Source organism: Monodelphis domestica, chromosome 1 (assembly GCF_027887165.1).
Source record: "Monodelphis domestica isolate mMonDom1 chromosome 1, mMonDom1.pri, whole genome shotgun sequence".
Taxonomy (NCBI): Eukaryota; Metazoa; Chordata; class Mammalia; order Didelphimorphia; family Didelphidae; genus Monodelphis; species Monodelphis domestica.
In genome coordinates, this window is record NC_077227.1 from 13,780,997 (window position 1) to 13,796,691 (window position 15,695).

Below are 15,695 nucleotides of genomic sequence, written 5' to 3' on the forward strand. Positions count from 1 at the left end.
TCCATGACAATGCAAAAAAGAGATATTTATATTCTTTAAAGATACACACTGTTTCTGCCAATGAAGCAGCATCACATAGTGGTTAGAGGCTTGGCAACGAAATCAGGAAGAGGAGGGCTCAAGGCCAAATCCTTACTAGCTGTGTGACCTTGAGCGAGTCAGATTCTCTGGGCAAATTACTCTGATCAGATCTGAGATCATTGTATATTTCTCTATTGAGGATAAAGGGAGGGGATGGGAAAAATGTGACCTCTTCAGTCCCCTCCAGCTAAAGATATAGAATGCTAAGATGCAAATTCATAGGGAAGAAGAAAGGGAACAGTACCTGGAGTCAAGAAACCAAGATATGAGTCTAGCCTCTAATACTGAACTATTTGTCCATAGGCAAATCACTGAATGTCTGTGGTTTGACATAAAATGGATATATGATGGATTAGAGGCATCAGAGAGGAGCGATGGATAGAGTGCTGGACCAGGTTCAGAAGTCTTGAGTTCAAATCCTCCCTCAGATACTCACTATATGACCTTGAGCAAGTCATTTAACCTCTATCTTCCTGTTTCCTCATCTGTAAAGTGGGGATATTAGGAGCACCTCCCTCCCCAGGTTATTGGAATGATAATAGGAGATCCTATTTCTAAAGTGCTTTGCAAATCTTAAAGCTCTCTATTAATGTGAGCTTTTAGTGAGTTCCTTCAGAGGAATAAATGTTTCATTCTTTGTACTTACAGAATCATGTATTTAGAACCTTAAGTTTCATAGAATAGAATGAAAAGACCTTAAAGTTTATTCATTAAACCACCTCCTTTGGTAGATGAGGAAATGGAGTTGAACAGAGGTTAAGTCTTACATTTAATGCATGTCTAAGGCAGGATTGGAAGTCAGGCTATCCTGACTCCAGACCCTATCCTCATCTCATGTGCCATCTTGGCCCTGAGCTGTCCAACAACATACCCAGCATATAAATGTCACTTAATAGATGCTTGTTGATGGAGAATAAAGTGCTTTGTCAAGCTTAAAGTCATATATTAGTGTCAGCTAGATTCAGTACCTGGGTGATCCCTGCTCATTCTCTGGATTTTAGGTTCCTTATCTCAAAAGAATTGGTCCAGTTTCTTCCTACTAGTCTTCTACCACAACTTTTAGCCATGAACCAGAGTAGTCTCCAAAACAATAAAGTTTCAGAAACATCAAAGTTATGTTGATGTTCAAAGAAAAGTCTTAGTCTCCAGAACTGTTCTGAGGTGGAGTGGGCCATCCCAAGAAATAGTGGCCTCCATCTCCTTGAAGTTGGGTCATCCCAAGAAATGGTGGCCACCATCTCCTTTAAGCTTAGGTCATTCCAAGAAATGGTGGTCTCCATCTCCTTGAAATTGGGCCATCCCAAGAAGTGATGGCCTCCATCTCCTTTAAGCTTAGGCCATTCCAAGAAATGATGGCCTCCATTTCCTTGGAGGTTTCTAGGCAGAGGCTCGAGGATCACTTCTCAGAGATTACACAAAGGATATTACTTTTCAAACATAGACTGAATGAGGAATGAGATGGCTCCATGGCCTTCCAACTCTGAAATTCTCTGACTCTTCCATTGAGAAGGTCCACGTCTGATCATTTGAATCATGGTGGGTCTTAAGAAAGTAATGAATGAAATTGCTTTTTCTCTTCTTGATGTGAAGTTTCTTTTCATTGAATTAAATTTCTGCTTATGCAGCAAGTAACTTTTTTCACATTGAACTTTTGGATCTCCATTCAGAATTTGTCACTTGGAAATAAGTCATACTAACTATTCATTTAGATTTCTGGAGGATTCTCTTTCCCTCTGTAGGAGGTAACATGGTTTGGTCCAATTTTTGCTCATGAACTCATTATAAGTCTTTGGTCCACTGCTATTTTCAGATGTAAAACCTAATTATGTTTTCATATCAGGAATAGTGATGCTCATTACCAACATTTTAAATAAGAACCAAAAGAATGGCCATCCCCAGAGTCATTATTCATGGGTTCAGTGACAATGTCAACTTGGAAGGAGGTCTCCAATAGAGTGCTTTAGGGATTTGTGGTTGGCCCTGAGCTGTTTACCATTTTAAACAATAACTGATAGTGCTTTATCAAATTTTCAGATGACTCAAAGCTAGGAAAGACAGCTTTTGAATCCTAATTCTGAATGAGGAAATCAAGATTCAAAAATAATCTTAAACTAGAACTTTGAACCAAAGCTATTATAATTTTCTCCTTTTGTCATTTTAAACTGTTCATGACTTGACTCAGTCCTATCTTTTTAGTATTCCTACAAATAGGGATATTTGGAGTATTCAGAAAAGACTAGCATCTCTGGTGTGAGGGCTTGCCAAGATCTTTTGCAGGGCTACTCATCCACCTTTAATGTCTACCTTTCTTTCATTCAACTCTCACCTATGGTTCCAAGGAGCTGTAGTATGTGCAGAGGCCACACACTCTATTAGAACTGTCTTGATGGGAAGGCCAAACCATGTTGAGGGTAACCAAAAAACCTCAGACCCATTGGCAAGTTAGGAGGATGTCTAGCCCAAGCGTGTGAAGACTCCCCCAACAGAATGAGTAGATGAGAACAATTTGTTACAACATCCATGAAGGTACTTTAGCAAATGCAGTGGAGCACTTAGAGCTTGGAAATGCCAAGGTCATCCACTATATCCTGAACCACCGTCAAGTGTCCTGACTTTTTCTTGCCACTGGAGTTAGATGACTCTGAGAGAGTGATGCTGATGATTTTGTGTACCTCTGACTCATTAAAATCCAATTCATGTGCAAGTCAAGCATCCTCCTATGATGCCATTGGTCCTCTTTGAAAAAAAAAAAAAGGAATGGACAACAATGATTATAAGATGCTCCTCCCCTCCGTACTCACTGCAGTGCCAGCCTCTCTCCTACTTCCAGATTGACCCCAGCCTCCTCAAGTCAGTCTCTTAGAGCCAATCTCTGGCCTCCTACCAACACTCAGCTCCAATGCCTCTTTGTTCAGGAAAACCTTTTCCTCCACTCTCCATTTTCCAAAGCCTTTCCCTCTGGTGTGACTGTCCAGGTGCTATGGACATATCAGGCTGGGACCTAGGCACACCCAGTCTGTTACTTCAGGAGGATTTGAACCCCTTGCTCAGCATGCCAGCCATGGTGCTATGCATCTCCATACCTTCAGTTAACATGACGGTGAACTTAGTAAGATCAGCAGATGATGAACTTGAATAGATCACAAGTAACAAGTAGCTCTTGCCAAATCATATTCATTTCTGTTTCTTCCTGAGAGAAAGAGAAAAGAGGATAGTGAAAAGGAAGAGGTAAAAGGAAGACATGACAGAGGAAAATGGAGAGGAATAGTGGGAGAGGAAGGAAGAAATAATGGAAGCAAATAGGAGAGGGAGGAGAAGCAAAGCAGGGGAGAAAGAATGAGTCAAATGGGAACAAGAGAGAGATAAAGACAGAAAATGAAGGGGGCAGCCAGGTGGTTCAGTGGATAGAGTGGCAGGCCTGGAGATGGGAGGCCCTGGGTTCAAATCTAGCCTCAGACACTTTCTGTGTGACTCTGGGCAAGTAACTTATCTTTAATTGCTTACCCTTTACCAATCTTCTGCCTTGGAACCAATACATAGTATTGATTCTAAGAGGAAAGGAAGGAAGGAAGGAAGGAAGGAAGGAAGGAAGGAAGGAAGGAAGGAAGGAAGGAAGGAAGGAAGGAAGGAAGGAAGGAAGGAAGGAAGGAAGGAAGGAAGGAAGGAAGGAAGGAAGGAAGGAAGGAAGGAAGGAAGGAAGAAAAGGAAGAAAGAAAGAAAGAAAGAAAGAAAGAAAGAAAGAAAGAAAGAAAGAAAGAAAGAAAGAAAGAAAGAAAGAAAGAAATGAGAGGGAGACAGAGAGAAGATGAAGAGGTACATGGCTTATGAAGCACAATGTTTTTTCTGTGATATATATATATATACATACACACACACACACACACACACACACACACACACATACAAAGGATAAAGGGGGAATGTGGGGCATGAGGATAAGAGAGTTAGACCCCAAATGGAAATGAATGGTTTATTCGCTCTTTAAATACTTAAAGGAACCAGCCATTGGTTTGGAAGCTTTAATTAGCAATATATAATACTTAAAAACTCATATGAATTTGAAAAAATCTTAAAGAAGAGAAGGAAGAAAGAAAGGAAGAAAGGCAGCAACTGAAATGACTTATGATCATTTGACCATTTAGAAGATATATCTAAAACATTTTTTCTTCAGATCCCAAATTAGCAGCTTAGATGTACTGTGAGACTAATGGACTCTGACGAAGCTTAATTAACAAAACTCAACTGAAATAAACAATTAAAAATATGGAATCCAAATGTTAGCAAGAAAGGTGATGGCAATCATTACTGATTACGATGATGATATCAACAAGGATAATGCACACCTGTGTAGAATCTCAAGCTATACAAAGAACTTCCCTACAACTTGTGAGAGAGATGGGATGCTTTAGCTTCATTTACAGATGAGCAAACTGAGACTGGATGATATTCAGTGACTTGTTTAGCTGGATAAAACTTTAAGGAATATTATATTTATATGCACAAATGTGCACTTATTTATTTTACTTATAAGAAAACTGAGACATGAGCTTAAAAACTGGCTCAAGATGGTGCAGGAAACGGAACCAGGATTTGGGCCAACAGTGCCTTAAATCCAGGGTCCTTCACTCCATCCTGCTTTAAAGTTTAAAGAGCGCTTTCCAGGCACCAGACCCACATCTTGTTTCTGGCACTCATTTTCTCTTCCTCCCACGGAGCCAGATTCTCTAACAAGCAACAAGACTGACTTTTCTTCCCTTGCCAATGGGCAGTGAAGTGTGCCTCGAGGCTGATCAGTGGAATAAAGGGAAGAGTGGATCTGGGGGACCCAGACTATCTACTGCCTGGCTAATAAGCTCTGCAATGATCAGGAGTTGGCCCAATCCCCCATTCTCTCATTTGTTACATCCTGTCACCAATTCAAGTAAATTTACATGTGAATATTAAGGGCAAAAGAAGAGTAGTTTTGGGGACCTCCTGCTATAATAGACTGGGCGTAGTTACAGATTGCTCTGCCAATGCCTAACTCTGCCATATGTCTTAAAATGGAACAAATGGACGAAAAATGAAAACCACCACCAACCACTCAATGTTCCAAAACGTCTGAGAGCCAAACTGATGACTCTTTCATAGAGAAGGACAGGTTGGAGAAAGAAGCAGATCTGGGATGCATCTTCCCTTCTGTCTGTTGATAGCCTGGTAATAGGAAGAAGAAATTGGCCATAATGAACAATGGGCAAAGGTATTCCTGCCAAATAGAGAACTGAGTGATTCAGAGTTGCCAGGCATAAAGGATCATAAATCCAAAGTTGGACAGGACCTCAGATGCTCTCTGTTCCAATCGCCTCCTTTTATAGATGAGGAAACCAAGGCCCAACTAAATGAAGCGACTTTGTTAATGTCACCCAGAGAGTAAGTTTGGGATGTAAAATTTAACACCAGCTCTCTTCATTGCAGGACCAGAACTCTCCTTCTATGAGAGGCTTAGACAATGTGATCAGAATAAATATGGTTCCTCATCCTGTTCTTAGTCTTGACATTACTGGTGACTCTCAACTATTTCCTCAAATATGGACAACCTCTAGTAGGATCCTAATAGCATTGATCATATAGATAGTCTCCATTTCTTCATAGAGTGCTAACAATCCAAAAGAAATTGTCAGCCAAAAAATTTCGCCAAAGGACATGGATACATTTTTATTCTCTTATCACAGTTACAGACATTTATGGAAGATGTCTTATTCAAAATCCATTTGGAAGATAGTCCTCCAGATGTTCCTCTTTGCAAATGATTGTGTGGATTGTACCAAATCCCAGAATATTACAATCTCAGTTACTCCAAAGAAATTGGCCATGTGACCCATATAAGAAAAACTGAATGGATGAAAAATGCCCATTCACCAAACTATGAGATATAGTTATATAACTAGCTTGTTGAATTAATATTTCAATGTATGCATCTGGGATAGTCACTGAAATGGTCAATGAGTTGGACCCATAATTGAAGAGAAGTCCAGACCAGGATGCGTTTAAGAAATTGCAAAATACTTCAAAAATCCCAGGATTCTCCCATGTCCCAAAAATCTATGTTTTTAATGCATATATTCTTCTAATGGTTTGGTTTTCTTGTGAATTTTGAAATGCCACCATCTTGGAACAATCAATCCAAGAAGTAATGAAGAAATTCATGGTTGATATAAATAGAAAAAAGAGCATGATGTCATCATGAAAAAGTTTAGCAAAAAAATGAGATGAGCCATTCATGGAGCAAAAGTGGGGGACAACTCAAGCATGGTTCTGGTACCATAAAGCATAAAAATATAGAAAGTAGGGATTCTTAGCCTGAGATGCATGGACCCCTTTCAATAGGTCTATTAACATAAACCCAGAAAAAAATGAGCATTTTTTACTAACCTTTGGTTGTCTTGGTAACTAATTATGTACTTATTTCTATTATATATAGAGTGTTTAACTTATTTTTTATTTTTAAATTTTATTTATTTTATCTTACAATTTTTGATTTTATGAATTTTTTACAATTTTGTTTTATGAATTTGTTTTATAAATTTACAGTTTTACAATTATAAAAATAAAATTTAATTTATTTTATGAAATGGTATTCCAGAAAGGCAGCCATAGGCAGGTCTAGACTACCAAAAGGTTCCATAACATAAAATGGTGAAGAAATATAGATCTAAAGGAATCAATCAATCATGTGGGGTAGATTGTCTGAGTATCTATAGGAAAGCAAAGTAAAAAATATCATAGAATGCAAAGGCATAGATATCTTGTGATCTGTAATGTGGCTAGAATCACAGGTGGCTGTAATGGCCATGGAATCCCAGGTCCTCCAAAGTAACTATATATTAACTTTTTTTTTAAAAAGCCACTGCCCTTATAATCATCAAGCAAATGATTATAAGGATGCTGACTTTTTTATTAATATAATTTATTTCCAGATGCCTTAGCCTCTCTCTCCTGTCCCCAACACCACAAAAAGGCATCACCAAACAAACAGATATGTGCATTTAGATTATTACTTTCATATTCCACTTCTCAGTTTCTGGGGAGGTGAATGTTCACAAGTTATTCTTCAAACATTAAATCAATAGCTATATGTAATATTCTCTTGATTCAATTAATATCACTCTTTATTATCTCGTGTACTTATTTCCAAGTTGATTTTTAATTAATCTGTTCATCAATTCTTACAGCATAGTAGTCTTTTTTTTTTCCTTTCAACTAAGAGGGTTTTATTCTTTTTTTTGTTTTGTTTTATTAGTTTTTAAAACATTATTTTATTTGGTCATTTTCATACATTGTTCATTGGAAACAGATCATTTTCTTTTCCTCCCCCCCAACTCCCCACCACCCCTTCCCTAGCCGATGCGTGATTTGTCTGGGTACCACACGTGTCCTTGCTCTGAACCCATTTCCTTGTTGTTGGTATTTGCATTAGGGCGCTCATTTAGGGTCTCTCCTCGATCATGTCCCCTCAACCTCTGTAGTCAAGCAGTTGCTTTTCCTCGGTGTTTTTACTCCCTCAGTTTGTCCTCTGCTTGAGGATAGGTTTTTTTTTTTTTTTAATAGATCGCTGCAGGTTGTTCAGGGACATTGTAAAGCCATTACTGGAGAAGTCCATTACGTTCTCTTGTACCACAATGTGTCAGTCTCTGTGTACAATGTTCTCCTGGTTCTGCTCCTCTCACTCTGCATCAGTTCCTGGAGGTCGTCCCAGTTCACATGGAATCCCTCCACTTTATTATTCCTTTGAGCACAACAGTATTCCATCACCAACAGATACCACAATTTGTTTAGCCATTCCCCAGTTGAAGGGCATCCCCTCATTTTCCAATTTTTGGCCACCACAAAGAGCGCAGCTATGAATATTCTTGTACAAGTCTTTTTCCTTATTATCTCTTTGGGGTACAAACCCAGCAGTCCTATGGCTGGATCAAAGTGCAGACAGTCTTTTATTGCCCTTTGGGCATAGTTCCAAATTTCCCTCCAGAATGGTTGGATCAATTCACAACTCCACCAGCAATGCATTAATGTCCCTACTTTGCCACATTCACTCCAGCATTCATTATTCTCCTTTGCTGTCATGTTGAACAATTTTTGTGTATGCCCAGCTTTAATATGCCTACACACATGTATTAGGAGTCTGATATTTTATGCAATCATAGGCTAGGAATTCACCTGGGTTCAATCAAACAAATATTTATGAACCACCTTCTATCTGGAATGTACTGTGCTGAAAGCTGAAAATACAAAGATCAAAACACATCTGTCCCTTGTTTCCATCTCGGAGAGATGAGCAAAAAGAGAGAATCATATGTAAATATATTTAAGTTGTAATAAGAAAAGCAGATAGGGAAGGTCAAAGAGTGAGGCATGAAAGATGACAGAAAAGAGTTTACATTAGATGAGGAAATTAGGGAAGGCTGAAGAAGAGTCTTGGGATAGCACTTCTTAAGAGCCTTGAAAAAAGAAGAGAAGGTCAAATGGAGGTGTGAAGGGACTATATTCCAAAGATGGTAGACTAGCATCCGTGGAGGCACAGGAGGGCATGACAATAACTGTCCAATGTGGCTGTTTCATAGAGTATATAATGAGGGGGATTGTTACAAAATGATTCAGGAAAGATGGACTCTAAACAGAATATAAAAGGCCATATTTGGTCAAGGAAAGTGAATTAGGGACTCTAATGCACAGGATATTCCCAATATCACTGGTGGTCAAAGGCAATCAATTAGATCATGAAGTTCAAAGTGTGATATGATCCCAAGAGTTGGGAAGTTTAGAATAGCAGAAGCTAGTGAAGACAGTCAACAATAGAAAGATTTCCTTTTGTTATATTGGGGGAAAAAAGAAGAGAATCTGATATGGGATAAGACCATGAATTGGGGTGGATTTTGTTTCTAATTTTGTTTCTATTTTTTAATGCTAAGGATGATAATCTTGGGAATGGAAAAGATGAATTATAATGGTTTATATGGAAATGATACCTAGAATATGTAAGAAGCAACTCACTTTCTTTGGAAGAGTTTAACTCATCCACATTTAGCACAGTGTCTGGCACATAGTAGGTGTTTAATAAATGTTTAGTGATTGACTGATTGGCCCGGATGAACTACATAATATAGTACTGAGAAAATTGGCAGATGGGATGTGGCAGAATGAACCACATTCAATATTTTTTTTAAATATCATGGAGAGACCATATCAATAAGAAAAACAACAAAAAATATGTGATTCTCTTGAGAGGCACAGAAAATGCTTTGGATAAAATATAACCCCCATTCCTATTTAAAAATTGGAAATCATAGGAATAAATAGAGATTTCCTTCAAATAATTGTGGTGGCATGTGATTGTGATTGTGCTATAAGAGATTATGAGCAGGATGATTTCAAAAAAATCTGGAAAAACTAGTATGAACTGATGCATATTTAAGTGAGCAGAACCAGGAAAATATTTTACACAATGATAGCAATATTGTGCAGTGATCAACTATGAATGACTTAACTACTCTTGTCAATGAGACAATCCAAGATAATTCCAAAGGACTTATGATGCAAAGTGCTATCCATCTCCAGAAAAAAAAGAACTAATAGGCTGAATGCAGATCCAGGTGTACTTTTAGTTACTTAATTTTTCTTGGGTTATTTTGTTTGTTTTGGTCTGCTTTCTTTTGCAATATTGCTAATATTTAAATATATTTTATATGAATACACATGTATAATATATGTCAAATGGCTTACCTTCACAAAGAAGGGAGAGAGGAGAGAGACAGAAAGAGAATTTAGAACTCAGAATTTTAAAAAATGTTAAAAACTTTTTACATGTAATTAGGAAAAAAACAAAAATTTAAATTACTTATAAAAAAGATCATGGAGCATGAAAAAGAGTTTCATAACTGGACAAAAGCCTCAAAAATGTATGGACCCATTGCATACCTCCCAGAGCAGTCCATATCTGAAGTGATGTGTTCTTTTTGGCACACTCTCTGTGAGAAAGGACTTGATGAGCCCAAGACTGTCCAAAGAAATTGGCCAGGATAGCCAGAGGCCTTGAGTCTGAATTATATGAGATTTTATTGACGAAACTGAGGGGAAGATGAAGGGCTCTCCTCTAGAAGAAGAGTCAGAATCAGGGTGTTGGGTCCTAAAGGGCAAAAACAGGGATGATGGGCAGAAAGAGGTAGTTGGGCTTCTAGAAGGACAAACCTTCCTTAGAGATTTAATCCAGAGCAGACTGGGGATGGCTCTGGAGACAGCAAGCTTCTCTTGATTAAGCCCCTCCAGGGAGGTTTGATGCCCATTTATCAGATAGAGGGAGGGAAAGGATGTCCTCTGGATGGCCTCTGGGGAAACTTCTGACTGGAGTTCAATTACAGGTAAGATAAAAGGTTTAGGGGAGGCACTCTTCCTACCATGCTTAGCCCTAGTCAGACCATATCTAGACTCTTATGCTCAAGTGTGACACCATCACCAGAATGGCCAAAGGTCTTGAGTGCATACTGGGATGTATATCCTAGAAAAGAGAAAGCCAAGAGGGACATGAGAACTGGCTTCAAACATTTGAAGGGTTAGTATGTGGAAATGGGAGTAGACAGTCTGTTAAATCCAAGAGGAGAGAACTAGGAACAATGGATAGAATCTGCAGTTCTTTTGTTGATGTCAATAAAAATCTTCTACCACTGAGAGCTGTCCAAAAGTAGAAGGTGCTACTTTGGAAGGTAGTGAATTCTTCTTTGGAGAAATTCAAGCAGAAGCTCCATGATCACTTGGCAAGTTACCTTGTAGAGAGAATTCTTGTGCTAGATTCCTTGACCAGGAAGCTCCCTTCCAATTCTAGAATTATCTGCTTACCTTTTATGATTTTATACCTAATCAGTTTGGTGGTTTGGGTTTGTTAGCCCTTTGGGGTTTTTTTCTTAATAGTTGAAAAACAGCCTTAAGGAAGAGAAAATAAATTATTATCTCTAGATGCCAAACATGAGGTGTTGGGTGAGGGTAGGTCATGGAATGATCCATCATGGATGGCAGCAAGCTATAACAGTAAGAAGGGCTCTTTCCCAAATTGAGCTGTTGATCAGCCACAGAAAAGGACATGAACACAACAACCTCTGAGGGAAAAGTCTTAACTGAATTAAAGTGCAAACAGAAATCATAGTTCAGTATTGATTGGCAGATTGGAAAGCATTGGTAGTATGTAGAAACTCAAAGAAATGAACATGTCAACTTGAAAGTCAACTCTTCTCTTTTTCTCATAGTTTGTTTGACTTCCTATGACTTCAGTGAAATAAAAGACCTTCTACAAAAAGCATTTATCTTAGAAATTGCTTTCCTTCTCTGACATTTTTAAAACAGGGCTCTAATCCATTAAACAAGTAGATTTCAAAGCATATAGAATTTTGGACTCAAGGGAAAGACCTAACTTTAAGTTATCTTCAAATACTTATTAGCTTCAGAATCCTGTTCAAGGCTCAGTTTCCTCATCTGTAAAAATATTGATAACAAAGGCACCTACCTCACAGAATCATTGTGAACATCAAATGAGTAGATAGATTCAGATATAGGTCTAGATGTGTGTATAAATATATGTGTATGTCACATACACATTATTTCTTTGCAAATCTTCCTAATTACAGTTGTTTGTGTTCTTGGCTGAGCCTGAATTCTGAGTTCCAAGAAGGACTGGGATGATAGTCAGGGTAGGCTTTGTTGAGAAAACCATAGTGTTTGGCTGGCCCTTAAACAGGTAAAGGCAAGAAATAAATAAGCAGCCTAGAAATGCCGACTTATTTACCCATGTTTGCCTTGTAAATCTAGTGGGGATCAGCATTGCTGATGTTTTATTTAAAAGTAATTTATCTTCTTATTCTTCTGACTACTGAAAAGATAGTCAATTTGAATTCCAAAATGATTAAAATACACAAGCTTCTTAAAATATGCTAATCTAAGATTTCTTTTCCATTTCCACTCCCAACCTTCCGAGTTCATTTGTCTTAATCTTTCAAATCCTCCTGAGCAAAACTTCCTTTTAGTTTTTCATATAATGCCATCTTGAGGATAAAAAAAAAATAATACAACTCTAAAAACTCTAAAACTGAAAGGAAGACTAGAATTTTCAGCAACTTGGTTCAATTTAACAAACACATATTAAAAACATAAACTGAATTGTTTCTCTCCTCAAGGAATTTTCATTCTACTAGAGCTGGGCACAGGAAAGGATGGTTAGGATCAGGGAGGAGCAGTAAAAACTACATCTGCAGAAAAATGTAATTCTTGGTATCAAAAACAAGGCAAGGCTGGAACTAAGTTGTCTTGAGCACAGATCAATGTTCAATAGTTTAATTTGACAAGTCTTTAAAAAATTATTATTATGGTGAAGAATAGCATCATGACAACTTGCACAGAAAGCTGACCTCAAAATAAGAAAGACCTGGGTACTAGTCCTGAATCTTCTATGTTCTGATTGTTTGGTCCTGGGCAAATCTTTTCATCTCTCCTTGCCTCATGTGACTTTCTAACACTATGAATTACAGACAAATTGATCATCTGTAATGGTGCTAAAATTTTTCACATGGCCCTTGACTTTCAAAGGTGTTTTTCATTCCTTATTGAAATGCAGGAGAAAACATTATTCATCTACAAACTTTGGACTTCATTCAGGACAATCACATATTTCAATGACCTCTACCTGCTTAGTGGTCAAAATATACTAAAAAAGATTGGAAGAAATAACCATTGGAAAATGGTTCAAGATGGTGGACTGAAGCACACCAAAGAACACCTTGATACTATAGAGCCATGCTGGCTAAACTATGGCACACATGCCAGAGGGGCTGCTCTCCTCCCCCCCTGTACCACTCCTGAAAACATCTTCTCACATTGTCTTCCCCATTACTTAATAGCCCAATGGGAACACTTGCTCCCTCCCTGGTCTGGGGTAAGGCAGGAAGCTCACATGCAGTGTGAGAGTTGCAGTTTGGGCAGTTGGTCTCTAAAAGGTTCACTGTCACTGCTATGGAGTAGCATTTCAAATTTTTCAAAAGCAGTCAATTTCTAGAAAATTTTCATAAAAGAGAAAAAGAGGCAATGAGATATAATTGAATTATCCATAAATTTGGAGTCATAAGACTTGGGTTAAAATCCAAACTTCCCCTTATTGTGTCTATAACTTTAATTTCATCTCCTTAGGTCTCAGTTTCTAAGTCTGTAAAATGAAGAAGTTGAGTTTAATGGCCTATAAAGTGTCTTCAATCCTAATAAATTGTCAAGTACAAAATACTAATTATTCAAATTGAAAGAGACCTCAGGATTTACTCTCTCAAAAATGTTCATTAGTGGTATAGATATTTAGCTAAAACATTTTTAACACGTTTCTCAGACCAAACAATTTGATTTGAAATAACAAGAGTTTTTAAAAAGAATAATGAGCTGCCTATGTCAATGAAAGGTTTGACATGAAGTTAACACGATGTAAATCATTTGATCACCTCCTTAGTGAAGTCGTTAAATTCATCTCACAAATGATACTAATTAAGGAATCCCCAAACATTGTTTAGCCAAGAAAGTCAGCATCTCTGAAATTCAACTTAGACCTACTCATAATGTATAAGATTCACTTTGAGGTGATCGATTTGATGAAGCACTGCTGTTACTGCATTTTAGGGATACATCAGGCAATCTAAAAGTGAGATGTAAAAGGGCATGAAATAAAGAATTGGAAAAAGGGACCCAGTGCATGAAAGGAAATCTGTGGAACCACCATAATTGTCCACAGAATTACCCAAAAGGGACCCCAAATTTAGACTATATAGCCTTTTTTAAGAATAAGAAAAATTAAGGCTTGTCTCCTAAAAATCAGAGCTATCCCAAAAGTGGGGTGGACTGACTCATTAAAGAGTGGAACCCCCCCATTGGATGTCATAGAACAAAGGTTATATGACAACTTTCTACGTACATTAGAGAGGGGTGGGGGGTTGGGTTTTTGTTGAGATAAATAGCAATTGACTAAGATGCTATGATTCTACTCCAAGATTTCTAACCACATAACTTATGTCATCCATTTGAAGTTTCACAACAGATTACCCCATGTGTCTTCAACTCCTAGGCAAAAAATAAATAAATAAATAAATAAAAATAAGCGTTAAGCAAGGCAACATTTCTATTTATCGTATTCTGTAAGTGATATATTGAAAATTAATTTTTAAAGCAAAGAAAAATCCACATTGCAGTGTTACTTCCTAACTTTATGTTCTTGATTTCAGGTCTCCTTACCCTTCCAGAGGAAGTTAGTGATGCCATAGCTTTAATGTCTGTTTTAGCTGCAGCCCAATGCTCCCTTTCTATTAGAAAATCTAAACCAGGTGGTATACAATTTCTCGTGATTTGGAATTCTTTAAAGGCAAGTAGCATTTCAGTTCTAGTGCTGGGAGACTGGATGAATTCATCGAGCCAATGACATCTCCCAAAAGAAAAGACAGCTTTTCATTTTCATGCAATTGTCCCTGAAACAACTGTTCTCAATTACACTGGGGCCATAGTCGTTCCGACCTCATTTCTCATCAACACTTGTCTCAAGTACACATGTAATATTTTTCTTCTGATTTGGATTTTCAGTAGAAAGTAAAATGCATAAAAGGAAGTGGCAGCAGCTAAACCAGGAATTAAAGCCACTGCACTGCTGACCTCAGAAGGATCCTGGACTGGGAGGAGACCTGAACCAATGAAAGGTTTTAGATGCTCGTTCCCTTAGAAGAAGATTTTTAAACAGAGACTTTTCCTTTTGGGGCATATTTGGTTGTGTTTTCATTTTTAACAGTGACAAAAAGATTGAAAAAAAAGAGTAATGTGATGATTGCTTTTCTGATGCTTTCTGGGTATATCATTAATTCCTCATTATGTCTTTCAATTGATTCTATCAGTGGTCTCGAAGATGGAAGACAATTACAATCATAAGTATAATTTAAACAATGTTTCTAGGCATGCCGTGCCTCTTGTGTTGAGTATGTATGCTTAGAAGAGGCCCAGCACCATAGCCAGAATCCAAGAGATACTGAACATATCCTTGTGGTCAGTAGCACTATGTTGAAGGAAATCTTCTATAATAAATCTATTGTAGTTAAGATGGGTGATATATAATTTCACTATACTAAGGGACCAACACACTGTTACGATTGCCATTTTCCCTGACTAACAAGATTCATGTTTATTTTGTTTTTCACTGATTTAGAAAATCCCAATATGCTGATAATTGTATGGTGTATCAGTCACACAGATAATATGTGATGGAACATTATAAGTAGGCTTTGATGGAGTCATAAACAAGAAAGCAATGGGTTCTTTGTGTATTTCTCTTTCTCTTGTAACCATTGATCATGACATGACTGAGAATGGACTTCCCTATTTTTTAAATCTTCTTTTTTTTTTCCATCTGGGGGAATCTTCTGGGAAGCACAATATGGAGTAGAACAAATATTTTGTATTTCAGGAGAATTTTCACCATGGGATTTTTGTAATGGACTTTCAAGAGTCATGAAGAAAGATGATTTTAAACATAGGCAATTGTTTCCTCAAGGACAAATCTTAGTTGCTCTATTTGGCAT

General features: G+C 37.6%; 1 protein-coding gene across 9 annotated transcripts in view; it reads left to right on the plus strand.

The window, feature by feature from the left end:
- Positions 1-15,695, plus strand: part of PRKG1 (protein kinase cGMP-dependent 1) — a 1,271,158-nt gene that overhangs the window by 1,181,941 nt on the left and 73,522 nt on the right. The window lies entirely within an intron of this gene.